This window comes from Plectrocnemia conspersa, unplaced genomic scaffold (assembly GCF_051122295.1).
Source record: "Plectrocnemia conspersa isolate PC_06_02 unplaced genomic scaffold, ASM5112229v1 ptg000010l, whole genome shotgun sequence".
NCBI classification, from domain to species: Eukaryota; Metazoa; Arthropoda; class Insecta; order Trichoptera; family Polycentropodidae; genus Plectrocnemia; species Plectrocnemia conspersa.
The window spans coordinates 9,933,399-9,961,225 of NW_028277174.1; the positions used below are offsets into that span (position 1 = coordinate 9,933,399).

The 27,827-nt window shown below is 30.0% G+C and overlaps 1 long non-coding RNA gene across 1 annotated transcript; it reads right to left on the reverse strand.

The window, feature by feature from the left end:
- Positions 1-20,628: 20,628 nt before the first annotated feature.
- Positions 20,629-26,597, reverse strand: LOC148230589 (uncharacterized). The gene is made up of 2 exons (XR_015811123.1): positions 26,312-26,597; positions 20,629-20,786 (listed from the first exon to the last, which is right to left on the reverse strand). It is a non-coding gene; the product is annotated as an uncharacterized LOC148230589 (long non-coding RNA).
- Between the last annotated feature and the right edge of the window lie 1,230 nt (positions 26,598-27,827).

The window sequence follows — 27,827 nt, forward strand, 5'->3', positions numbered from 1 at the left end:
ATCATTCGATGAAAGGGCTGCGTTGATATCTTCCACCATTCACCCTTTCAGCGGACCTAATTGCACATTCTGATTTGATCGATTGGCTAACGTACATTAGTAACATGTTCTAATTGAACTGAAAAACCCTCTCTAAAAAACACGTGGACCGAATATTAACATAATATTACTGGTACATTAGATGAATAAAAATACTTTTATATACATAAAATTTTATACAATATAATAAGTATTACGGTATGAATGAAAAAAATGCTTTTAAAATACTTCCATAATATATTATATAAATTTACATCTTTGATACTGACTTTTAAAAAGACAACTTATAATCAAAATTACAGCCAAATCGATGAAAGTAATTTGATAATTTTCTAAATTGATTTTATTAAAAATATATGACGATACCAACATTATAATAATAACATACTAACTGTATAATTTAACACATAATTGCCGTAAATTATTATTTGCTTCTCATAGAATAGCGCAATATTCTTAATTTACGGGTTCTATATCTTCTAGCCGTTTTCTAGCAATGCATGCCAAAATTTATTTGAATTAACATTTACTTAAATATATATGTGTATGGGGTATATTTATATGTCTATTTATGTTCAGGTTTTTATGGCCAAAATTTGGTGGCACTCTGGCAACACTCGACTGGCAACCTCCGAAGCGTTCACGCGCGGTTGCGGGCCTGCGCCCCGTTTAACTTTATTTAATAAAAATACTATTGCAGCGGCTCAATCTGTGACTAATTGCCAACCGTTACCTCCCGTCACCAAATTTGTATTTATTAAAATATACTAGCAGATTGTTGATGAACGGTCTTTATATTAATATATTTTTTATTATAAATATACACCTTTTATAAATTTGTATACCTTACATGAATATTTTTATAATTTATTTTTTAAAACAATTAATTTTAAATTTCATAAATTTAACGTATTTTAATGACACTCAATTATTGCATGCAAAATTAATAAATGTATAGCAATATTTGAATAAAAAATCAGGTGTCAGTGTCGGGCGTCGATGTTGAATGCAAGTGTGTCTTGGTGAGTCGTTGTTTCAAATCATCGAGTTGATAGTGTGAAGAGTGCCGATTAGAGTGATGATATTATAAATCAAAGTGGATTGCTGATTTGTCCTGAGCTAATTACTTTAGCGAACAGTGGATAGGTATATTCTGTTCAATTAGGCCATGTGAGAAATACATGTCACAAAAATACACTTATATTATTTATTTTTTGTGCAACAATTGAGATCGTCACATACATTTTGTATTTTTGCGTAAAATTTTCCATGAGTACGTCTGTAAGCTTTAGGCGTCTTAAAGGCGGGTTCAATTCTAGATTATGGATGTCAAGCTGAACCAGTGGATGCGAAGAGAGAAGCTACAGCTTCTAAAATCTTCAATGGTCTGAAGTTGAATCGGCCTTTTAGTGAATCCAAGTCAAAATTTTAATGCCTTGAACTTCGAAATAGAAGTTTTAATTTTTAATTTGGGTAGAAGTGATCTTTGGTTGTCTGCGTTCCGATATTTATCCTATGGCTACTTTGTATACTATTATTCTTTCTGATTCATGAAAGATACTTGGACTTGTTTAAAAATGTTTGTTCACGGTGGTGTCACATTTAAACAAAGAATATGTTGTATATCTCTATGTTTGTGCAAACAAACTAGTATTTATGTTTGCCATGACTGTGTGGTCTCCTTTAAACATCTTCCGCATCAATTTTAATTCAATCTTGCGACTCTTGCGAATTGAAAACAACACAGTCGTAAATCTAAGCCCACTACAACGAGTTTGCTTCAAAATAATGTGATTTGATCTTAAATGAACATAGTTTTAAGTATGTATCATATTATATACAAATTTATATCTGAATCCCAAATTATGAAATATGTCTACGTGCCGCCAAACATCTTGTCTTAAATTAATAGTTATTTCGTTTAGCAACATCCCTTCGTCACCTGTGCAATATGAAGATAACGTTCTAGGATCCTAGGGATATCCTTAACCTGTGTAAGAATATCAAGCTATTATAAATCTGGCGGAATAAATTTGGTTTAATTAACTCGCGAAACGGCAGCGAGGCGTTGTCGCCGGCATTAACATGGTTTATGTGTGACTTGTGAGGGTTAAATGCTGCACAAGGGTTAACGGATTAATTTTACACATTCACTTTAATAATTAAGTTTGTGTATTTAATTAATTTTATATTCAATCACAAAAAAATGTAATGTTGCAAAGAGTAAAATTATTTTAATTCACTCTTAACTAATATATTCCAAATATTCGCTGCGATAAAAGGCATTACGATTGCTTCAATTCAGCATATTTTTTTCAATAAAAGACTCAATTTTCACAATGAACCTAATTGAAGTGAGATTTTTAAAGATTCTCTGAAGTATCCATTTGTTCGGCAGCAATTCAGGCGGAAACACGGTTGCATTTATTAAAAATTCTTTATACCTGAATTGAACCAAATCAGGTGGATTAATTTAATTTGAGAGTTTTTATTACTCTTGTCACATTTTAATTTAATACTGTATCACCATCGAAATAAATGATATAATTTATTTCTAACCTATTTAAAGTTCAAGGGTTCACTACCCACATTAGCCCCGATATGTAGTCTCTATCGTTATAAATATAAATTACAATAGTGTATTACATTTATATGCCTTTTAAAATCAAACAAACTTCATATTTCTTTAAAAAAATATATATATACATATGCGTTCACAAAAAAATAATATTGATTGCATAAAAAATAAAATTAAAGTCGAAATAGCGTAGGTCGTAAGGTCTAGACTGGTAACTCAGAATCCGTGGGCTCGAGCCATGGCAGCAGACTCGAATATTTATTGATAAAAATTCGCTGTTATAAAAATCGACATCAGCAGCAAAAGTGACACATTTTGATACACAAATATAATTTATAATTTATTATATAGACCGATTCACAGGCTTTTTGATAGTCAATACTTACTTGTAGGTATTCATTATGTCTGATTGATTTACTCAGTTGGTACAGATTTATTTCTTTGTAATATATTATTAGACTTACGCCTGTCAAATTACAAGGGTAGATTAAAAAATATATAATAAAAACATATAATTATGCGTCATCAATTGGTCGCGTAATAAATTATTATTTTATTAATTAATTAATTATCACATGAAGATTTATTAGTAATAACTTATCGATGTGTTTATATGACGCCACTAGATGTTATCTCGATTGCTTTTAACTTTGGTTGTATGTACTATTATTCTCTAATATCTATCTAGTATATTAAAAATTATAACTATTAAATTGCCAATATGTATAAATAAATAGGAAATATAAATATTTGCTAAAAATTTTGCGCCATATATTTTTTTACCGTTTTTTTAAATATAATAAAATAGATTTACATAACTTTGAGTAAGCTCATAGTTGATCTTTTTATTATTTTATAACTCTTAATTTGTACAATATCTTTAAAAAATCATAAAAACTTATGTTTTTGTTCCTATATACGTGCATAAATACAACAGCATTAAAACGGACTGCCAGAATAATATTTCTTGTACAATAGAACAGCGATATGAGGCTAAAATTTGCTTTCCAGCGCAAACGCAATTAATACTTATCAATCAGAAAATATTGTAAATTGGCACAGTTTAATTGATAGACAAAAAACAACAAAAATTATTATTTAGAGCAGGTAGAAAAACCAACAAATCTTAACGCTGTCGATTCAATGCAAACGTGTGAACGCAATGCATTTACTAACAACTAAAATAATCTTACAATATAATATAAAATATAAACGAAGATTCTAATACCGGTAAAATCGTTCATATTTGGTCGGACAGAGGCTAGACGGAAGAGTTTTTGCTCTTTTTCCATTTCTTCAACATTTAAATATAAATCAGATCGCCACATATAAATCACTTCTTGGGCATTATCTTGCTTCTGTTTTAGAAATATACAAAAGGTTAGCTATTAGCTCAGCACCAGTGAAGCTTACGGTAATTCAACACAGAATACCATTTACAAGCGTATGTCCTAATTCTGGAGAAAATCAGTCTTCACAAATTAGATTATTTAGCACAGCTTTTTATCGTGAAATAGTTTTATGTTATTCGAATGCTGTATTAAAATAGGGTAGCATAGTAGATAGGGACAGTTTGCTTGTTTGTTTACTAAGAGATGGATAATATGATATTACCCTTTTTAATTTTATATATTATTTTAATTTATGATTTTTTAATATATTGCTTTATTAATTAACCTTCAATTAAATTGCTTTATATAGTTGATTAGTTGTTCTAAATTAGTATACATAACATATAAATCTGTAAAATAGTATATTTATGTTAGTAAATTAATCATGTAAGTCAATTATTATGGTATACTATTTGCCCCAGTATTGTCACTTTAAAACGCTTACATTTAGTTACTTTAAAATAATAACGCTGAGTTTAAGTTTATTAGATTGAAAAAATATATGAAATTAATAAATATTAAGCCGAAAATTATTGATTGCCTATTTTTGCTACATTTAAAATACCTTCCGCTAAACGAAGAGCTTTTAACTGTTTAGGGCATGTTACGTAATATAAATTTAAAGTTAATACCAATATGGTCATTGAATAATTAACCGTATTGAAACAATGCCTATTCGTCTTGCGTCTTATCTTAATGAGAGTAATAAAGTTTACGATGACAAGTTTTAGTAACTGTTGTAATCCTCTTGAATGAATAGCGCACCGAATTATTCCCAAGGATAATATTAAAGATCTATTATACTAAAATATAATTAATATTATTTTCCCTACATGTTAGTGTTATACTACTACTTTCTATCATATCCATATATCATTTACACTCGTAAGCATCCATAATTTTGAAAATAGGCCACACAATGCCGATAAGGCCTGAAACGATGCCAAGTTTTTCCATATTGTAGTGACAAAGCGATACTTGGTAAACTAACCGTTTTTATCAAAGTTGGCTCATAAAATTTAAAAATAATCCCTAGCTATCTCATCTATGCAACTTGCAAGTCTTGTTGAGAAAATCGCGTTAATCCAAAATGAAAACCAAACAACGCCTTCGAAGCTGCTGAATTAAAAATTCACTATTCGTTACGTTACTTTGGTAAGTTACTTTAACCGAAAAAATAAATGATTTTCCATAGCGTCGCAGTGTGTTTATTATACATGCGCGCGAAAAAGTAATAAAAGTTTTCGTATTACACTTCGAATTTGCCGGTGAATAAAGCAAATGGCAGTTTTCATATTAGCCAAGCCAATGAGCTAAGCCTGAACCCTATTATGTTTCGTTTAATAAACCTTTTTCGAGCAACTCGTTTACTATGCAACGCATTGTGCATACTTGATCAGATTTCGTTTCAGAAAATTTTGTGAAATTAAAACGAGCACACAAACAGAAGCTTTTAAATGTGATCATTTTTCACAGAAAAATTGATTATACATATCAAAGAAAATTATTTTAATTCTCATTGATAAATACAGTCTAACGGAATGCTAATTTTGAAGAGCTTTCACTGAATTTATTTTGTGTGTTTTTAAAGCTTTTGTTACGCGATCCTCTCAAAGCGATAATTACAAAGCTGTTGTAAAAACCAATTATACTTTGTGAGCAATATACATTTTATTTTATTTAAAATAGCTTTTAAAATAAAGGTTCATAAAAAAATTCAATCACATAAAACCTTAATGGTAATAAAATATTTTTAATAAACTTTTCGTTTTTAATATGTTTCATGAACTATATAATACGATCCGTCCCATTCCCATTGCTTGAAATATCAAGCAGTTTTCATCGTTTGATATTTCATAAGAAGTTCTTACTTTTTATTCAATAAAACCATTAATTTCACGATATCTGAAGATGACGTACAAAGTATAATATACCTACTCAGTTGTATTTGTGTTAATTCCAATTGTATAGTAAAACTAAATAAAAAATCTATACTTAATTAAATATAATTCTTTGTATGACACTTTCTAAAAGCTAAATTATTGAATCACATAATATATTAACAAGTTTAATAGCAATTAATCACCATAGCCGTTAGTGCGTCGTTCTGCAAGGGCAAACATAACGCCTCATACCTTTACCCCATTACGCGCGAAATTGCTTCCAAATTAAATTGCTTACACGTAGACATTTTATATTATCATACTTCGAAAAAGCGATTCAGTTACGTCGCACACAAGAAATCGAGGAGTGAGCAAACAATTTGATATGCCGAAAATATATAATACAAGCTCGTGCGGTGAGCGAAGGCAAACACTCATTATTCGCAACAAACACAAAAGTCGGCGAGGGTTCGGAATCTATTCAGAGTATTTGATTAGCGAAACGGTTATATGTAGATGTATACGGGGTCGTTCAAATCTAAGGGACTTCTGAGACTAACGTGATAATTCTAAATTGGCTAAAGATTTAAAATTGCATTAAAACGGCGCTGATGTGTTTACAACTTTGTGGGTATTAAAGCAAATTTCAAAAGAAATATGATAAGCGCAAAATCGCCCTAAAATAAGTTTAACAGATATCTTACTTTATACATAAGAATCTCAAATTTTAAACAAAGGAATTATTTTGCTTATTAACGTATAAGAGACTTTGCTTTATCCTTTTAAGATGATGATAATCTTATGTTAACAGTTTTAGTAAACTCCTACGTGCGTCAATAAGTCTATTGAAGTCGTTGGTATTTATTTTTGAGCGCGTATCATGAAGATGACGCTCAATAGGTGTAAGTCGTCCTTGGAGCCAAGTAGTAGTCCGAGCGTCTAGGCGTAGTGGAGTCGAGTGTATCTAGTACGGTTTTGTATCGCGTTATATCCCAAATATCCCAAACCTTAGAAAGCGGGCATACTTCTTGATGGCTGTTAGGATCGCTGGCACCGCTCGTGGGACTTCAGACACGCGTGTGTCGTACCTCGTGCTAACATAAACCATAGTTTGTTTATTTCAATTGTATATATTGACCTTTTAACATATTAAAACAATATAAGGCGGTTCTAAAAACGTAAGCTACAGAAAAAATTTATTAAAAAATGATTGCAAATAAAACTATATATATGGTACGATATAAGTATATATATTTTTTGCATGTGTGTATTTCCTGAGTTGTATCTAGCGTCACCTTCGATGCGAGCACCTGTCTCTCCATCTTGTGATTTATACCTCGGTAGCAGACACAAAAGTTTTCCACACCCTCGAAGGATCACGTGTGTATGCTCTGGAGAAAACCACTTTCGCGTGGTTTTCCGCTCCGCCGAGACAGGGACAATATTCCCCTGGCCGGATTTCCAATACCCATATGTCTTGTTGCAACTTCACAGAAAGCAGAATTACTTTGTTTAAATGGAAAGTGTGATAATAAAAATATTGTTTAAATGCAAATTTTAAACAATCTTAGGGTTAGTTTAATATTCAATGGTTTAATTAGAGAAATAACGCTTCATAATAAATTTTTTTTTAATATATAAGAGGAACTAATATATTATATATATTAATAAATAAAAAAATGTAACTAGAAAAGGGCTTTATTAATATCATTTTAAAACTGATTTAAGGTAATAAATATTTTCTTATAAACCTACGAATAAATTTAGACGGTTTTTAGACCATTGATAAATACAATCAATATTTTATTCGCGACTATATTAAAAAATAACTCTTAAATGTTAATACAATTAAATTTAACTAAATTAAATAAATATTTTTAATTAAATTTAATTAAAATTATAATTGTGACCTAACAATTTACTTCTATTGCATTACGAGGCGTAAAAAGACAATACATAATATTGGTACAAAATAACATAATAATTTAATTTTAATTTTACGTATAAAAATAAAATAAGTAATACCTTAAATAAAATATTAATATAAATAAATCAAAGCCGACTCACAATATTTTCTAAATATAAGGGTTTTTTTATTGTCATGTTTTAGTGGAAATAATACGTAGGAGAAATCATTTATTCTGAGCTATTTTTACATTCTATTAAAGATTGATTTTTATCCAAAATATATAATACTAATAAGCGCTAAAGGTGTAAATATATACGCAAATATATTTCATTCATGCAAAATGAGTCCCAGGCTCAATCCCTAATAGGGTAAATATGTATTTTTATATTTTATTATATTTAATATATTATAATATTTTTTATATTTATTTGTAAACAATATTTTTTTATGTGATGCAGAATAATCAAACGCAACTTATGTTTTATAATTTATATGTACATATTCTTAGACTAAAAAGTCTGATGGCTAATATTATACTTACATGTAGGTTATCCTGTTGTAACGCATTGGGTTACGATGTAATATTAGGGAGAAAAAAACATTTCTGACAATAAAACACACGTCAATAGCAACTGTATGAGTATTTTCGGCAGTAAATTAGAATAAAATAATATTTATTAAAAGTTTGTCACGTGTACTTTTATTTTTTAAATTAGAATAAATAGTCTTAATACAATACAATAATTTAATTAATTTGTTATTTTAACTTACTATTTTTTATGGCCAAAACTAGGCGGCGCCATGGTACGTGACGGTTACGGAAGGTAGCAGATTCTTTTATGGATCGCAGCAGGAGTTTGACGACCAGCGGTGCCTCGTCCGACGGTCACTCACGTCGTTTTAACAAGTAGCTAAATTTGTAATATACTCAATCTGTGTATAATTGCCACCTGCCACCACCCGTACGCCAAAATGTAATTAAAAAGTAAACTAATCAAATATCTGAGTTCACCATAAAATTTATACACAAAGGTTTGAAAGTAGGCAGTTGAATGTAAACATAAGTGGTAGTATTATATATGTTTTAGAAGTGTAAAGTGTCCTTATTCAGTCATTTTTACTCAAAAGTTGCAGTAGCCAATATATACTTAAGGCCATCAATAATTTACATATGTATTATAATATACAAACACTGATAAACACTGCACCATAATGACAGCAAAACATCGATCTTGGCGCTTCTTTCTTGCTGTAAAATTGATGAATGCTATGCGGCTGTTTCGTATGCATAAGGAGGAGATGCATGGGCCACATCTCATGAATAATTCATCGACATGAGAAAGCATACATCATCACAGTAGAGCACCAAGTCGTTAACTTGTCAATTTTCAACGAAATGCATTAATTAACCTGACAACCCTTGACCGAAGACAATAGCAGTAATTTCATTACTAAGCCTTCGGTGAGTGGAACATATCGATTTTTAAATGAACCACTATGTTGTAGTACAAAGGACAGAAGCATTGCCATTGTATAAATTGTAAAGATCGAATTGTTTGATAAATATCATATTTATATCATTATAATATTAGACGGCTTGTATATTAGTTGAGGTATGATCGGGTGTTTTAGGCGAAGCGTGTGATCGGTGTATGGATAACGAGAGGTAGGGTAGTAAATCCCTTTGGCGATCACACGTAGCACTAGCAATTATTTATTCTGAGAGAAATAGTAATTTAGTATATCTTGTGAAAACTTAATAATATGCAGACGGTATAAGTCATTTTCAAAGTATTTTAAGACCTGTCTCGTATAATTTGCAACAGTCGTAATATTTTTATCTCGCCGCGTGAAAGCTGCAGGGGTTGGCTACGAATAACTTCAACTAAAGCCATATAAAAACACCAACCAATTTGCATCGTTGTTTGTCTCGAAAGTCTTAAGATCTGGGAAAAGTTCACTAGAAAATTGCGCCGAAGAAAATATAATGCGAAGCGGCGACGCTAACATAACTAAAAATTGCGAGAGCGCCGCCAGTCGCTTTCGTAATTTAACTTGAATGTTTATGTCAGTTTAACCGTTTATAGATATTAGATTAACTCTTAATGAAACATATTATTTAAAAGCATTTTTAGATTATAAATTAAAATTTTGCATATAAATTGTAATTATATTTTAAGTGTTTGATTAAGAAAAAATTTAACTTACAAACATATTTGTTTATTTTAATTAAAAACGATGTGTGGTAATTTAATTCCGGATTTACCCGTATAAAAGTAATTTACAAATAAGACAAATATTTTATATTATTTTGAAGATTTGCTGTGACTTTAAGTATTTAGTAAGTAAAGATTAAGACTAGAAAAAATAAGTATTTTTATAACTCGTTTGTCAAAATTTACGTTTTTGCAAAGTTATGGCCAATATTTCTTCTCGATCACAACGATATACTTATATTGTGTGTTTAAAATAGTCGTACTAATTAAATATCCTTCTACATATAAGTTTGTTCAATAGTCTATTTATTCAGAATGGATAGTTTTTACTTAATAGTCACAGAAATTTAAAATGATCGACTTTATAACTTCGAGTTTCATAGTTTCCAATAAACACAAATCGAATAAAAATGTATATAGCAAGAAATAAAAGTGTAGATCGCTTTCCAAAAGTGCAGGGAAAATCTGAATACGTATGTGTTTGTATGTATGTATATATGTATTCACAGTAGACATACATATTTTATTGGTAGTATTTTATTTTTATAGTTATAGCACAAAACGTGGCCCGCCACACCCGAATTCCATAATTTCATATTGGATTTCATACAATACCACCCAAAAAAATCCTTGATATTGGAAACAATCGTTACAATTTTTCATAATAAAAAATATGTATATATTTGTTACGATAAAAATATACTAATTGGCAACCATATGTTCTGTGTTAATTTGCAATGTGCCTGTTTATTCACACTAATTAAATTTACAGTAGAATAACAGCAGGATGGTATGAAATTGAGGATTTTAATATTGTGTATGTTCAGAGTTTTGTTTTTTATTGTAGCACTTATCACGACACACTGAGCCTATCCCTTTTTTCGTACATTAGCTTTAATAGCATTTGCTATTTTTCTGCGCAATATAATCCGAAAAGCAATATAAACAATTTTGCTCTTAGCTACAATATTAATTAAAAATGATATTAATCAAACATCAGTACATTTTATATTTCAAATTTCATTGTAATGTTGCCAATAAGCATAGGATTTTGTAGACATTTTATTAATAGTGTTCCTAGATAGTTATTGTCAATAAACTAATTAATAATTCATAAGAAGTTTTGTTGAGATTGCGGAATAAATTTGAATCACAATTGTTTTGTCAAATTCGAGACGCTCGTGATTTTTAATATAATATAATGTATATAGTTGACACGAAAATTATTATAAATTTATCTCAGTATTGTATAAGACTCTGGATGTTGTCACCATAACACATTACATACACGTGTAATACATTAATAAAATTAGCATTATATACTAGTGTCAATCATTAATCGAATTATATGTAATTATCTTTATATACGCTTGTAGCACATCGTGTCATTATGTTTTAACTATAAATATGGAATGAATAAAGAATCAGGTGCTAGAACTACAGTATCATACGTTCGTGCTAGTCACGGAGCATCCTTACTCCCTTTGCTCTTCCATAACATTATTTCATGAGAGACTGTTTAATATAAAACCGCCGATTGTTACTAAATCCCTTCTTTGATACTATCTTTATATTTATAGATTGTGAAGTCTTGAAAGGTTTTCATAATATCACCATGATCAATTTATTTCGTATTTCATAAACACAAATCTGAGTGTTTAAAAGGGTAATAATTTGTAGGAGAAAGATCATAGAAAAATAGAGAATTTGTTATGATTATTTTTTTATGTATAGTTTCAATTTCCATGTAATAAGATTTACCTGATTTAAAAAAAAGCTTATTGAATAATAATGTCACCATTCATAGCAAATTTAGTTTCAAACATAATTGTGACTTTTTGCTGTCTAGCAAATGGCATGATCTTTTCTGCTTATCGTATTCTCTTCAATATTAGTTAATATTTCACCTTTCATATGTATGGCACTCAGATGCCATAAAAGAGTTTTAGGAGAATCCCCCTTACAGTAATTTCTAAAATAATATATGGTAATAGTAATTTACATATTAATTAACGCCCCAGCAAAATATTTTCTCTTATTTTATCGCACCTTTATAAATTTGATATTTTTATTACAAGATATTTCTAATAACAAAGCTTCGTTATTTCCTAAGATTCATACAATTTTTAAAAACTAAACCGAAACATATTTTTTAAATATGCTGTCGAGTAAAATATAACTACTAAATTTTATATTATTCTGAGTTGTATTTTTCCCAACAACCTACGGTTTTCCATGGGGTATAGAAATCTTATTTGACGGACCTTTTTCGTAATTCTTTACTATTCGCGTTGAAGCAAATATCGTGTTTTACTTTAAAGAGATCTTGTATATTTTTTTCATTGTTATATATGAGGGATATGATTAAAGTAAAAATAAAAGGCTTGAAAAAATGGATAAGAGTCACAACGTTATGTTTGTAGTGTGTTTAAAATGGCGTATTAATACCTATCTAAGTTTATTGATTTGTTTATTTTGTGCTAAAAGGGAAGAAGAAAACGTGAGTAGAAATGCATTTTCTTATTATGTATTTCGTGATAATGCCATTATTATATTCCGTTATATAAAATAGTGTCTCAAATTTAAAATTATATTTGTAAGTTAAAAGCCATACGTTGTCAATTTAAAAATTGTATTTAATAATCGTTTTAATGGCGATTTATTCACGATCATTATTTAGTATCATCCCCGCGCCAGCTTCTCCGCCACCGCTCGGTGAATAACGTACTTGGACAAAATTGCTTGTCACAACATATTTAAATATTATCTAATAAAATTAGAATCCACCTGCATTTTTAGCCTTGTAGCAACTAAAATACAACTCGTTTATATTAGAAATGAAGTAAAAAATAATGCTATTGATATATCAGTGACTTTTGAAATTATTACAAATATAATCAATCAAAGTATAGACGTAGTATAAAGAGGAACTATATTACATATATTCTTAGTCTATTATTAGTACACAATGATAATTATAAAATATTCCATAATCTACATGGCAAACTCGATTTTGGGCATCGACATTATTTCCCTCAAAACAGACAGTGTGTACACAGGTTAAGCGATTTTTCTTTACGGTTATTGCGGTCCGCCCATACTCACAATATAAAGTAAGCTCGGAAGCCAATCCATAATATAAAATATGATGTGAGCAAAGCAAAGATAGTTGTACGTGTTATTACCTAGTCGGCGATAAGGTCCCCCTCGAAATTGCCGCCCGCAGATGCCTAAGCGCAAAGACGGACGTATTTAATAAGGGACCGGTAAATGGGTCGTTTTTTCTTTTCAAAAAGTTTACGGACTAAGCGTGTCATCTGGACCCGGATGGGACTCGATTATATCGGGATACGTCCGCCGACACTTTGTGTTCTTTGAGAGGTTGCGCTCGTAAAGATTCCGCACGCACGTGGATCCTCGGCAAAAGTACTTAATCGGAGTATATATTTTTTCTTATTTTTTTATACCGCTCTTATTTTTCATTTGTGGCTTTATGTGGCAAGTCAAAAAGAAGAATTACTTAAATTTATCATAAGCAAAAAAGTGCGTCCGGAAATGATTCAAAATAATTATACATATAACGCAAAAAGAGAAACAGTCTGTATGGTACAGTGAATGTGTAGATATATTTATAGTTAGTTAGTTAGTGAAATTATATGTCGCTCTAAAATGTTTATAAAACTGTAATAGAGAAAGTTTATTTTTCAGTGAAGGTAAATTTTCATTAGTAGTGATATAATTATAGCCAGCTAAAATAGATCAATAACAATTGACTTAATATACGTTCGGAACATTTTTTCCTTTAATATATTTACTATATTTCTTTACAACCAAGACTTTTTGTCAAATAACGTCGTGGAACGGCGTTCATCCACCTATTTTATGATACTTGTCTTTGTTTCACGTAAATTTTAATTTTCCTAATTTTTTAGTGTTAAAGTTCAGCCCCAAGTTTAAAAATGAAAAAAATCCAGTCAATTCTCAATCGTCGGTCCCACTAATAAAAATTTTAAAACAATAACAGAAACGACGACAGAAAATATTGCAAGTATATTTATTAAATCTCAAGCTGATCTTGAGGAGCAAAGCCGAACTCAATATGATTGGCCGGATTGCTGTGCATTAGATTAAAAAATGAAAAAAACGAACATACACAAAATTAAACTTGCAGAAACGTTAGAACTCTTGGAACTGAAGCGACGATGGAAAATAAAATTTCCAAAGAATGGGCCAACAATGAAATCACCTTTTCTGGGAAAGGTAGAAAGCTGCAATTAAGCTTACTTCCGATCAAAAATTACGATTATTAAAGCAGCGTTAAAAATTATTTCTGAAGCCGAAAAAAATGAGATTGGAAACATTTTTTAAAATCATTATCTCGCGAAAAAGTAATTACAGTAAAAAAAATTCTACTGTATATAAAGTAGCAAAGGAAAATCAATCATTCTATACTTTTAAAAGTGAAATTGCAAGAACTGAAATGAATTGAAATGGGTCGTATTATTCATTCAACAAAGGCATACATTAATATTGTGAATCATATTAGTAATGAAAAGGGAAAAAATGTATTTATAGAAATTGTTCAATCGAAAAATTCAATTTCATTGATAATTGACGAATCAACCACCACAAACAAAAAAACACCCTATGCTGACTGATGCTGTACCAAAAGTGATGTAATGAATTACCCAATTAATTTATTTTTGGACTTGATCGAACTTGAAAACGTAACGGCAAAAAGAATATTTGAATCCTTACTCCAGTGTTTTTATTTTTATGGAATGACAGAAGATTATTTAAGTTTCGGTGATGTTAGGATGTAAAAGTGGAGTAAAAAATTTCTGACAAAAATAATTCCTTCCATTTTAGTTTGGCATTGTGCTAATCACAGATAAGAATTATCAGTAAGTGATGTTGTAAAAAAAATTGAGAATTAATAGATTAAAATTATTTATTGATAAACTTAATACCATATAGCCAAAAAATAATAGTGTTGCATATCTGCAGAATCACTAGTCATTATTTCACTGGTAATACACATTCACTGTAACATATACAAAGATAAAATCAACTTTACAAAAAAAGTAATCTATCTAGTTTTGATGATAATGGTATGACTTTGCAGCTAGATAGACGCTGAAAAAGCTTATAACAGTTTATTTTTATAAATATTTATAAATTGAAACATAAATAGAAAAAAATAGATGTCGGTATCAGGTCATTGAATTTAAAATACAGGCTGATGAAGTCAGATAATCTTTGCTAGTGTGTCGATGATTTTCAATTGCTTGCGTGATCCGATGATCTGATAATCTCGTGATGATCTCTTAATTGCTCTCCTTGTGTGAGTCTTGATGTCCTCGATTTGATGTTTTCGATCTTCTGCTCATGTGACTAAGTTTCACCTCTTTTATATCGATCGTTCAAGGAAGCTTTGACGAATCGCTGACGAGGATAATCAAGAACCAGCCGCGTTATCTTTAAAAATAAGCCCCTATTTGTTGTTTATTTGAGGGGAGCAATTTCAAGTAGCCAATGGTTCTAAAGAGTAAAAGCATATTGTCTCAGGCGTGTCTTTTAATGGCTTTTAAAAATTAGTGGTTATTGTGCAATATTGTGTGTCCTACACAATTTACATCCTTTGTTACGTTTCTCTTTCTTTCGTTGATAAAAGCCATATAATTAATTTCGGATGAAGTACCTATTTATATTTCATTGTTCAAAATAATATGTTGTTTCTTGAATCTCTAAATAATTAATTTTATATAGATTTTAATCAGCAGTCGAATTGGTCTTACTTAAGGCGAGTTAAACAATTCGTGAGGAAAAACTAGAGTCTGTCAAGTATAAAAGGGCAATGCATGTTACCTTGCAGCCACTTATGGAAATGTTTTAACTATACAAATTTTCTTGAAAATTCGAATATAATCCATAGTCTTAGAGACATTATGATTTTAGGGTTTGTTTGTATCTGTTCTAATAGTAATACTGGACTGGGGGAGAGGCAGGTGGAGGCATTTAATTTATAATTTTTACGAATCACTTTTAACCATTATAAAATATCTTTGAATTTATTATTCTTCCAAGAAAGCTTATCAAAATCAGGTGTGAAGCTCGGTAATGGAGTAAATAATAAACCTGATTTTCAAGATTATTCAAGTAATATTTTTATAATATATAATACATATTTTCATAACAGAACGTCACAAACAGGCGTCCTTGTCCACGACTAGACGATTTCATAATACGTCGCATCTTTTTTGTCGATTTTCAGCAGACGGGTCGTTATTCACGGGGCGTCCTTGTCCCGACACTTCCGTTTCGTACACAATGCCGTCGGAACACACTAAATTAAACACGAGTAATTTAAGTCGACAACTTGTGTTTAATTGCACACAACGTGACTGCCCTGAAAATATTACATAGAGGAACTTTTTGTCACCTTTGAGACACCCTAAGGAGCGATAACGAAGCTGAATGTAAATTGGATTTTGTTTTTAATCATTCACGAAGATCGCTAAATATTGAATATATGTAGTAATGTATAATTATATAAAACGTAAGCTACTTTTTCTAATATCTTATTCACTCACTTAGAGCGCAGCATCCTCTAACACGATTGCTTTGTTCAGTTGCCAAATAATACAACCAACTCTTTAATCATTGAAAAAGTTTCAATGCAATTTCTTATATAATAGTTTTTGCTATTGTAAAAATATACAGAAGCTATTTCGAATTTAATTTTGCAATAAAGTTATTTTTTAGTTATATTTCTACTCGCGGTAAAGGTAATATTAATTAAATTTCAGTTATAAGTATTGTAGAATAAAAAATACGTATGTATGTAAATACTCCATAATATTATTCTACCTTGATATCTCTCAAACAAAATATAAATTTAAAAATTATTTAATAACATATGGTATTCGAGCCCAAGTCTTTCAGGGTAATAGTCAGCGACTTGTACCACTCTACCGTGCTGGTTTTATTTTTTAAATGTGAACTTAATCACATTTTTTTTAATATAAATAAGAAAATAAAAGTGTTTATATATTTATGATATTTTATTGTTCTTAAATAAATTTGTTTATTTGTTAACTAAGACTTTTGCAATCACGCTAATTACAAAATGATTCCTACAAACACCGTTTTTTGGTACAAAACGAGTGCCGCTTATTATGAACGTAATCCCTTAAGCCGATTAGGATTTCACTTCGTTTCCCTCGTACGCCATTTTATCTAATTGTTACTGTCATTTATTTGTTTAATTTATCCTTTGAATAATATTCCCAAATGTTATTCTATAATTGTATTCAAATTTGCGGTTTGAGTAACTTCCTATCGCATAGCTTTCGACGAGCGGCTTGATTGATAGTTAGCTATAAATTAGCGCATCCGATCTGCATTATTTATGGTATGGAATTAATTAGAGCGAAACGACGTGTGTGCAATATTAAATGCCTTTATAATATATTCGCAAAAGGTGAAGCAAATTAGGCGAAATCGTCTACTAGTAGCGCTAATAAAATGATAATAATATTATATTATATTATATCGTTATGGCGAATGGGATTTATTAATCTGACTACAAAGGATCTCGCTTGATAGACAGGCACATAATAGAATGGTATGACCTCGAAATTATAAATGCTTATTGGATTAATGGTTGAACTATATTTTATTATATTCTAATGAACTCCGTGGGAGATCTAACCAGTTGCATCATCAACTCTGAGGTCATTCAAATATTATGAAAAGCTAAAAAGCAACTCGTTTTGACAAAAGGACTAACAATATAAGACAATGTTCAACGCTTTATAATTTTACGGAACAACTGAGTTAGCACATCTGTCCTGTAAATCACTTGTAAGCACCCAAAAATACCCTTTTGTGCTTAAAGATAGACAATGCATCTAAACTGCGTAAAAACCGCTATTGCCATCTACCTCTTATATTAACGATCTTCAAATGTTTCACCTTGTTGTTTCACTTTAAGGCATGAATATTTCGTTGAGCGAATTATCAAGTGATGCAATTGACCCATCAACATTCGCATCTGTGATTCGGCAAAGACAAAGTGTCACATATTTTATATGCAATATTTGAGACGTCTCAGAAATGAGCTCAGACAGCAGATGGTATTCGAGGCAAACCTAATGAAACCCACATTGTTATTAAAGACATTAGCGGATCATTCAGAAGACATCACAATGACAATCCCAAATTCTCCGCCAGCACTCAGTCTATGAAATACAACTCGACACTATTTTTCTACACATAATAAAAATATACTTACCAGCTTTTCAGGCTTCTATTTTTGGCTGAAAAGTCACACCCCTTTGGTCTCAAAACCCAAAAAACGTTTAAACTAGTTTATTATGAACTATGTATAATAATCGATACTTAAAATTAAATTGTAAATCAAAAACGATTTATTTTCAGAAAATATTAATAAACAAAATTATTATTCTATTTTCAAGGGAAACCTTTTTATGGCAAAGTTTTATGGTACAGTGTATTTTTTTTATAAATAATATCATCGTAAGAATCAAATAAATGATTTGATCTTAAGAGACCAATAAAAATTTGTAGATGCTCAAGAGTTTCTTTATTTTGTAAATGATGTAATAATTTATATTAGATTAAAATAAAAATACGCGTGAAATAAGAAAATTCCATCTTACACTCTTTGACTTTTTATGAGCGTATTGAGAGCTGACAAACAGGAATATTAGATTATACTTGATTACCATTTTTTTCTTTTCGCTGGATCTGTTGAAAAATATATCTTAAGAGCTTCCATCAATATGGATTTAAAACCTGAATAAAAAAACATGTTCAGATCTGCAATAAAAACAGTCGTATATTTTAAACCAAAGAGGTAATTATTTTTTGCGATATTGTAAAAAATATTTGCCACCCCTGATCCCGGCAATGTCTACAAAACAGATTTGTACATAAAACAGTTTACATTCAAAATTACAGTGATTAATCCTATGTACCAATTCGGTACCTTTTAATTGCCATTACTTAGTCAGGCTGCGTCTTCATTACGCCCGTGTAGGGCATCTTTTGCGTTTCAGGCCCGTATTTGGCAGATAGAGAGAGAACTGAAACCACAGCTCGAATTATATGAATGCATACATGTCTATATAAAACACACACAGTCGGCTCCAGACTCGGTTGGTAATCCCGGCAAGTTTCTGATCCCATTCAAGTGGCGCCTAGATACGCGAACTCACCACCGGCAATTCATCAAAGGCTTTTCGAACCGAAGTGGGAAACTTGTTCGCTTTATGTGATGTTCATAATATATAACAATGGTCGGATCATTGCCATATTTAGACTGCGCAGAAAAATACGAATTTATATTTAGACATAAAATATCAATCTTGGAGCTTCAGCGTCTTGAGAATATTATTTTACACGTTTTGCATCAATTTGGTAAAGATCTAAAAGTAATGGACTTTTTATCACATTATGTATTTTTTTATTATATTGTTAATAAACTATCAAGCTTAATTTCTAAAGCGTATAATGCAGTGATAATTACAATATTGTGACTCAAAATTGTATTTATGATATATCTTATAATTTTGCTAAATGAATAATCACTTAAATTAACTCTGTACTTTGTTTTATTGTAGTTATAAATAATATATAACATGTTTTTTAAACTTAAAATTCTGTATTGGAAGATTAAAACTTGCTCTTTAAAAAATAAATTAACATAATCCATCTTTAAGACATTGGAAACTATTCGCTTCGCTATTGAAGTCAGCCTTCTTGAATAATATCAAACAGGAAATGGAATAAAACCTTTCATTGTCTCTATCCATTTTTCAGCGTTACTCTAATGGGGTCCACATCCTGTTCACCGAACCAAAAATACGCATCTTCGTAAGATTAACGATCCTTTTTGTATACACTATGATTGAGAAATTCTTGTCCACGGTTGATCAACTCAACAGGATGGTTCTAGCATAGTGAAACAATATATACATACCAAAATAGCAGTACAAAATATATGCCTTATGCAGCTTTCGATTACATTATGAATACTGTTATAATAGATTCATTTTTACTTATGTACTCTTTTATTTTAAACTACAACCATAAACATTGCGTTTTATGCTTACATTATAGTAAAATTATATTTCAAATCCTTTTTTTTCAAGACCTAATAAATATTAAAATTCACGTATGTGCTCACAATTTCAATTTATTTAATATTAAATTTGACGCTTGTGTATTAAATTATTATTTTTACAATAAACGATAAACGATAATATATATATATATATATATATATATATATATATATATATATATATATATATATATATATATATATATATATATATATATATATATATATATATATATATATATATATATATATATATATATATATATATATATATATATATATATATATATATATATATATATATATATATATATATATATATATATATATATATATATATATATATATATATATATATATATATATATATATATATAAAACAGTAAATAAGGCAGTAGATTTGTTACTTTGGTTATTATTTGTTAGTTATAGATATTTAAAGCAAATATAGAACAACTCAAATAAAATAAAATATCTTTATTGATCATCAAGGATTCACACACAAGAGCATTTCAAATCAAAACATAATCCAGTGGAGTATCCTTTTTCCTGGCAATACATTGAACAATTATCAGATGTATTATCCACGCAGAGGTCTTTTGGTACGCTGAACACGATTCCTGAAAAAAATAAATCACGTTAGTCTTTCATATATAAAAAATGATAAACATTGACTGAGTGCTTTCCTGAGTCAAAATGTTAAGGTGACATTTTGAGAAATTAAATTATGCCACATGGGGGTGTAAGGGGTGCGAATGGAGTGCGCTTTTTGCGTAAAAAATGAATATTATATTTGTTTACAGAGTAGTCAAAAAATCGAAGTATATAATTAAATACTGATTTCTCATAAACCGTTATACAAATATTAAAAATAATTAATATTTTTAATAATTAACAGTTCAGTTCAAATATTTTATTGATAAATAATTTAAATTTCATAGAGGCATTGCCTTTGAAAAATAAAATCTACAAATTAAAGTTTTAAATAAAAAAATATTAAAAAATTATTTTGAAAAATAATATCAAAGCTATTTTTCTGTTACTTAAAATCAGCGATTAGCTATTAGTTCAATTTATTAAATCCCTGGAATTCTGTGATGAAAAATTAGGAGTTCCGAAAAAGATATAATCTAAAAATCGTTTTGAAACATTTTTTTATTAAAAATTATCTCTTGTTTTTCTTGACTGTTGTTGAATTTTAATAGTTCGTGTCAATTAATGACAGGGTAGACATTATCACATTTGAAGCAATTGTTTACTTTGAAAAAGTTTACATAAAATATCATGCAGCCAATTTTGTATGTATTACGCTAAAAATATTTAAGAAGACAAATAATATCTTTTTTGGAGCAAAATTGCAGGCTGAATTTTAAAACGCTAATCGCAAAATTATGAGCGTTAAACTATATGTAAACGCAAGATTATGAGCGCATTCATCAAAACAGTCGTTGTAATATTTTTGAAAAATTTCAAACTCTCAATAGTTTTTTAACAACAATTGCTCAAGCATATTCTTACAATTAGTAAATTTATAATATTACACAATTACTTAAATAAGGCAATAAAACATTACCTTTAAAATATTTAAGAGTAATTATATATATTTAAAAAGTACTTTTCGGTTCATGGTGTTACGTTTTTAGATGAGATACGTGTTTTAATATACAATGTGTGGGGAATGTAAAATATTATTTATGTGTATTATAACATTTCATTTTATGAGTAAAATCATTTATCATAATACAATGATCGTAATGCGCGTGTTACAATTTCTCACGAATATAACCATAAATTATTCGCAATAATAAATGCAAAAACGTGCTCGTTATTTTGACAAAATTCGCGTCGGAACGGCTGTATGTTATGCTCAAAAAAATGTCTCCTACGGCCGGAATAAATGTACGCGAGAAGCGTAAAAAAATACGGCTGTGTGCGAAGTGGCTTTCTCGCAGGAATTATTTTCGCGAGCGCATTCTTTAAAAGGTTGCTCATGTCGCTCTCTCGCTTGCACTTTGCAATAAAATCGTCTAATAAAGAGAGACGGATGATGGTAATATTTGAAAGGCGACTACAAAATTAAAACTTCATTGGTCTTTGTTGAATATAACAGCATTTTTAATGACCATGTTTGACGTTAATTTGATTATCATCCATGACAATGATTTTTGAATGTTAATTTTTTACACAATAAAACGGTGTTGCCGTGTGGCTGCAATGTTTATTTATTAGATTACTAGTGAAATAATTGCGGTTTTTTATTATTTTTACTTTAATATTTCATTGTGTTTTTTTTTATCTGTATTTTGGTAACCTCGAATTAAGTTTTTAATATGTATTTCAAATTTATCTTTGAATTGAGCTATTAAATATGTGAGGGGTTTTAAATAATAATTTAAAGATTCCGGAAATAACTTTTAACAATGAAATATAAATATTGAATATAAGACGACTCGAGGCATTGTCGACCATGATAAATAGACCTCACGCAAAAAATATAATACAATGAAAGAGAGATCTGTCAATACAACAAAAGGGAAACTAGTGCAACAATGGAGATAAAATACGTGAAAGTCACCCAGTATTGCACAATTACCACGAACTTTCAAAATCCAGTGATAATCACCCATAACAACATTATTTAAAAGATGTGTATCCGCGATTGCTATGTAAATTAGTCAATGAATCGTTTAATACTTTCCTCGAACAGTTGATATAACACGTCGGAAAAGCACATCGGGAAGAGCTAGAAGAGAACACTGAGAGAACATCACGAGCTTACCACATCACTGGCTGACGCAAGCGACGAGAAAAACATCGATTCATCTGAGCGAACGATTGCCACCACACACCAGCAAAGACTCCCGAACTTCCAAGACCTATTATTTCAACTCTGCCGCCTGATACCGACATACATGTATAACTTATACATGTAGAAAATTATAAATATTTCTGACAATAAACTGTTATTACGAGCTGTTCTGATTAATACGAGCGATGTATCAAATTAAAAAAATCTATTTACGCTGAAAACACAGCTATTTTAGCAGTTCCTTCGTATCTAATTTTTTAAATACTTTTTTTTTTTTTTTTTGAAAAGAAGAGTAATTTTTTTGAAAACGAAAATTAGATGTAAAATTAGAACTTAAATTTACCACAATAAGACCGATTTAATTATATTTATGAGACGTATCTGTCGTATATAGGGTAGTAACGGATAATACAAATCTAGCGTTAAATACCTGGGCTTACACCTGGACTTCAGGCTAAAATTTAATAAAAACAATTTGGAAAGGTGTTTTCAAAAATTAATAAAACACAGCATGAACTGCAATATCTAGTCCCTGCATTTTCGATTTAGTAAGGTCTAATTCTCTTATACGACAATGCTCGACCACACATCGCACAATTGTTCCTCTGTAAGTTAAGCGTGTTAAGCTATGAAATATTGCCCTATTCTACATTCTCCACGTTTTGTCAACATATTATTACTTGTTTAATGATTTTGTCAGTTTCTCACAGGGTAAAGTCTTACGAACAACCTAACTGTTGCATTTCGATATTGTATCAACTTTGAAACTGTCGGAATAAATAATCTTGTATATTATTGGCCATAATGTGTCGATTTTAATGATATTTTAATTACTAAAGTTAATTATTAGCCGAAAAAAATATAAAATTTTTAAGGTCATATACCGTAATTATTTTCCTAGCAACCTAACATACATTAAAAAACAATGAATAAATTATGCAAAACTGCCATTGAAGCATAGAATATCAATTTAAAATATGAATATATTTATTATCGTTTAAAAAGTCTTTTATAAAAAAAGTCACAAAAAATAATAGAAAAAGTACTGAAAATAGATAGAAACTCAATTGAACACATATAATAAATACAGATGACAATTCAATATTATAATTTATTTATCATTTATCATTAATTAAATGAAACTATTTGTTGTTTCTAATATAAAATAGAAAATATATTAGGTATGACATAGATACTTTTGGACTCATAAAGGTTAATAATTGTTCAAATGCCATCTCGGAAATTTTTGTTTGAGGAGTATTAATTTCTACGGGGAGCTAATAAAAGGTAATTTCAGTTCTTTAAAAATAAAATAACTTTGTATCGATTTACAAAAATAGTATTTATATAATATTATATCTGAGACTGTTGTGGCTGCCAACAGCATATTCCGTTCAAACTCTGTGACCACCCAACTTAACCTAAAGCTCAACACAATGATGTTGAGAATATTGCTACCATGCGAAATAGTTTACATTCAACCAAGTCTTGCAATGTTTATATTTAAAAAGGTGTCAATTTGTTTTTTTATATTTTTTTAATCTCCAAATTTTCCCATCGTCATATATTCCCACCAAAAAATCCATTATTGTCTGGGAATTAACCGAAGTTTTTACCGACGACACATCCCTAGTTAGCGTCGCGACTCTAATTACCTGTAATTGGATTAAACACTGTTGACTCATATTATCTATACTGGCAACACTGAAATATATATTTTCGTTATTTAGCAACTGCCATAGTACTAAAACTATAATTGGTTTTAGAACTTTCATTAAGTCAAGTTTGGTTAACAACTAATGGACGTTTCGCAATTGGCAAATTGCGTTTTAACGACAGTTTAGAGCAGCATAAAATTTCACTAGCGCCTTATCACTTCAATTGTATTTTTGCTGATAGACATTTATATCTACCGGTGAAAATGTATTCAAATATGCTTTCAGTGAAAATATAACTTCACTATAATAGTAATACATACTCGCTATAACATATGCACACGTATTTATTTTCATATATGATGTTCCTATATTTGTTTATAAGCTTACATTTATAAAGAAAACAAAATGATTGAATAATTGAGTCGTGGTTTATAAATACAGGGGAACCAAAAAGTAATTATAGTGCTGAACGGCCTTGAAATCAATAATGGTCTGATTAACATCAAAAAATCAAATATGAATCGACGACTAGGTTTTCCATGGACTCGTGTCGGTCTAGTATCACATTCATCAAATAGAGAAAATTAATAAGCTGAGAATTTGAGTATCTCATGCAAACAGCGATTAACCATATGTGCATTTTTAATGTCTAGATGCAAAACATACCTTAACAAAAAATGAGTTCTGTACAATGAATATTCTATAGTCAACAACGGCAAAACCAATGGTGTTGTGTGAATTACAATAGTAAACAATTAGTTATATTATTCTAGCTAAATACTATTTACAAGGATAGAATGAAACGTTATTTTTATGTTGCATTATTGAGTTTTTTTTTTATGTAGTGGGCCCAACATCTGGAACGGGTACAGGATGAACCCTAAATAAATTATATAAATTATATATAAATAATAGGAATGAAGCTTTACTTTTGTGATTAAATAAATTGTACCGCAGCGGATTCAATAAGAAAAAAGTTTTGTCCGATCAAGGTTAAGAAACATGGTCTTTGTCCCATACAATACAGGTAGAAAAAATAGCAGGCACCTGTCCCTACTCCTAGAAGCTTAGACCATCACTTTAACATTGAAAAAGATTATTTTCTGTGTATGGTGGGATGTCACCGGATTAATTGATTTAGAATTTCTTGAGCCCGACCAGATCGTCACAGCGTCACAGTCACAGCGCTAGTGTAATCAACAACTCGAGCGAATGAAGAAACTTGAACTCATAAACACAGTTTTGGTCAATACCAATATCAGAACACTTCATAGCTATAATGCTAGACATGCAGAAAAAAATACTCGAGGAAAAACTATTAGCGGATTTTTTTTCAAAAAGAACGGAATTTTTCCATGATAATTTTATAATCTATGTGTGTTTCAGATTTAAATTAATTAAAATATGCAATAGATTGACAGTTTTGAGCATCAAACTAAGCATTTGTTAGAATATATTTTCGTTACATGTATGTTTCTGTATAATATTATTAACTGCATATCAATGCCATTGAAGACTCGGTGTGAAAATCTTATAGCGTGCTTAGTTTCTTTACACAACGATTTTATATTCCTCGATTTCATCACGCGAACGTCATAATAAGTACATATTACAATTTATATATTTTCTGATGAAAACAGGGATAAAAATAACCATTTATTAAATAATTATGACTAACCTCTAGATGGCTTCGTATCGAAATCAGGTTGTTCAAACACGGTGTCAGGAACAGGTACCGATTGGACACACAACACCGCAACGAAGATCAAAAGGCCCACTTTAGTGATTGTCAACATTTTCCGTTTGTTAGACGTCCGAACTGGCCAGCTGAACAATCTGCACTGTTAAAGTAGAGTTCCATGCATATAAAATCTGATTACACAATGTCTGCGTAATGACTATTTACTCGGAATACACGATGCGTCACTCATGCGGTTTGAATGGAGTGACCACGCTTTGGGCACGTATTTGTGATATTGTCCAAATAACGTGGCCAATCTATGCTAAAGGATCACGTATTGTTCTTTGAAATTAAACTCAAACCACACGTATAGCGAGATAATGAATTTTACATGGTTAAGTTTTATATGTGTGACGTCGTAATTAAATTATATATGTTAGAGTCCGACTAAAACTGAAACTTCACATGAATGTAAATTGCCATAAAAACGGGATATTATTGTATTTTTTCAATCCTGTGTGTGTAAAGGTTTTGAAGAGGGTCTGAAGTCGACGATAAATTGTCTTGGCGACTCAACTTATCTTTCAGGTTCAAGTTGGCATAGAAGGCTTAGAAGAGGGTTTGAGGTCTTATAATTAAAACGGTAATTACTCCTAGCTTCCAGATTTACTGCTCAATACAAGTGACCCAACATAAAATATATTTCTTCGAGATATCTGCGACTCGTGGGAAGATCACTTTAATAATGCTGTGAAATTCCTGATGAACTATATAGTCATGAGAGTGCATTCTGATAATACTCATTTTACACAGGAGACTCCCCTATATAAATATATAACTTTGATTTACTCTTAGCTAGGTCACAATAATGTACACGTTTTAAATATATTGTGCACCACGCGCAATGTCCTTTTGCATCTTCAGGATTCGAGTCTAATTTGAATTATATTATAACGTTACTAAATTATGTAGCAACCTCTACAATCTACATACATACACTGTCAATAAAATACGTTTTGCATAGTGACTCTTTAATTCACTTACTGGTAAGCAATAAAAAAACTACCTAATTACCGATAGCTGCAAATGGTATAAATTTGCCTTATCGTATTTTTGCGAATATACTTAAAAGACTTTATTTTTATTGCACAGCAGATACGAGCATTGGATTTTATAGGTTGAGCATTTAGACAGCTTTTACCGTTATTAAGTACCATTCCCTTATTCAATAATCGAAATATGCCAGATTTATTGCCAATAAAAAAATTGCTAATTATTCCACTAAAATACATTTTTAATAGTATTAAATTTACGTGGTAGCATGATAGACGTTAGCCCAATGCATTACAATGAGGAAAACACAATCAACACTTACAAGTGAGTAGTGAAACACTAGACTGAAATCAAAGTGTAAATCAGTGACATGTATTTCATTAATTCTCAACTATGTTTACGTTTTATAATCAATATTTGTCACTTTGCACGATCTAGCTCGACTATTTTGGAATTTTTT